Below are 2,500 nucleotides of genomic sequence, written 5' to 3'. Positions count from 1 at the left end.
AACATCGATAATACAATACAACATCTATAATACAACATCTATAATACAATACAACATCTATAATACAACATCTATAATACAATACAACATCTATAATACAACATCTAGAATACAACATCTAGAATACAACACAACAACTAGAATACAACATCTAGAATACAACACAACATCTATAATACAACATCTAGAATACAACACAACATCTATAATACAACATCTATAATACAACACAACATCTATAATACAATACAACTTCTATAATACAACACAACATCTATAATACAACATCTAGAATACAATACAACATCTAGAATACAACATCTAGAATACAATACAACATCTAGAATACAACATCTAGAATACAACATCTAGAATACAACATCTATAATACAATACAACATCTATAATATAATACAACATCTATAATACAACATCTGGAATATAATACAACATCTATAATACAATACAACATCTATAATACAATACAACATCTATAATACAACACAACATCTAGAATACAACATCTAGAATACAACATCTAGAATACAACATCTAGAATACAACACAACATCTAGAATACAACATCTACAATACAACATCTAGAATACAACATCTATAATACAACATCTATAATACAACATCTATAATACAACACAACATCTATAATACAATACAACTTCTATAATACAACACAACATCTAGAATACAACATCTAGAATACAACATCTAGAATACAACATCTAGAATACAACACAACATCTACAATACAACATATATAATACAATACAACATCTATAATACAACATCTATAATACAACACAACATCTAGAATACAACATCTATAATACAATACAACATCTATAATACAACATCTAGAATACAACATCTATAATATAACACAACATCTATAATACAACATCTATAATACAACACAACATCTATAATACAATACAACATCTAGAATACAACACAACATCTATAATACAACATCTATAATACAATACAACATCTATTATACAACATCTAGAATACAACATCTATAATACAATACAACATCTAGAATACAATACAACATCTAGAATACAATACAACATCTAGAATACAACATCTATAATACAATACAACATCTATAATACAACATCTATAATACAACACAACATCTATAATACAACATCTATAATACAACATCTATAATACAACACAACATCTATAATACAACATCTAGAATACAACACAACATCTATAATACAATACAACTTCTATAATACAACACAACATCTATAATACAACATCTAGAATACAATACAACATCTAGAATACAACATCTAGAATACAATACAACATCTAGAATACAACATCTAGAATACAACATCTAGAATACAATACAACATCTATAATACAATACAACATCTATAATATAATACAACATCTATAATACAACATCTATAATACAACACAACATCTATAATACAACATCTATAATACAACACAACATCTAGAATGCAACATCTATAATATAATACAACATCGATAATACAATACAACATCTATAATACAATACAACATCTATAATACAATACAACATCTATAATACAATACAACATCTATAATACAATACAACATCTATAATACAACATAGATAATACAATACAACATCTAGAATACAATACAACATCTATAATACAATACAACATCTATAATACTCTCTGGGGGAGGAGGGGAACATAAAAACAACATCTATAATACAACATTTATAATACAATACAACATTTATAATACAATACAACATCTATAATACAACACAACATCTATAATACAACATCTATAATACAATACAACATCTATAATACAACAGAACATCTATAATACAATACAACATCTATAATACAACATCTATAATACAATACAACATCTATAATACAACAGAACATCTATAATACAATACAACATCTATAATACAACATCTATAATACAACATCTATAATACAATACAACATCTATAATACAACATCTATAATACAATACAACATCTAGAATACAACATCGATAATACAATACAACATCTATAATACAACATCTATAATACAACACAACATCTATAATACAAGACAACATCTATAATACAATACAACATCTATAATACAACATCTATAATACAATACAACATCTAGAATACAACATCTATAATACAATACAACATCTATAATACAACATCTATAATACAATACAACATCTAGAATACAACATCGATAATACAATACAACATCTAGAATACAACATCTATAATATAATACAACATCTAGAATACAACATCTATAATACAATACAACATCTAGAATACAACATCTATAATACAATACAACATCTATAATACAACATCTATAATACAATACAACATCTAGAATACAACATCGATAATACAATACAACATCTATAATACAACATCTAGAATACAACATCTAGAATACAACACAACATCTATAATACAACATCTAGAATA

The 2,500-nt window shown here is 24.5% G+C and overlaps 1 protein-coding gene across 2 annotated transcripts in view; it reads right to left on the bottom strand.

The window, feature by feature from the left end:
• Positions 1–2,500, bottom strand: part of kif1ca (kinesin family member 1C, a) — a 70,440-nt gene that overhangs the window by 22,242 nt on the left and 45,698 nt on the right. The window lies entirely within an intron of this gene.

Source organism: Salmo salar, chromosome ssa18 (genome assembly GCF_905237065.1).
Source record: "Salmo salar chromosome ssa18, Ssal_v3.1, whole genome shotgun sequence".
Classification (NCBI taxonomy): Eukaryota; Metazoa; Chordata; class Actinopteri; order Salmoniformes; family Salmonidae; genus Salmo; species Salmo salar.
This window is presented reverse-complemented; position numbering and strand designations above follow the sequence as displayed.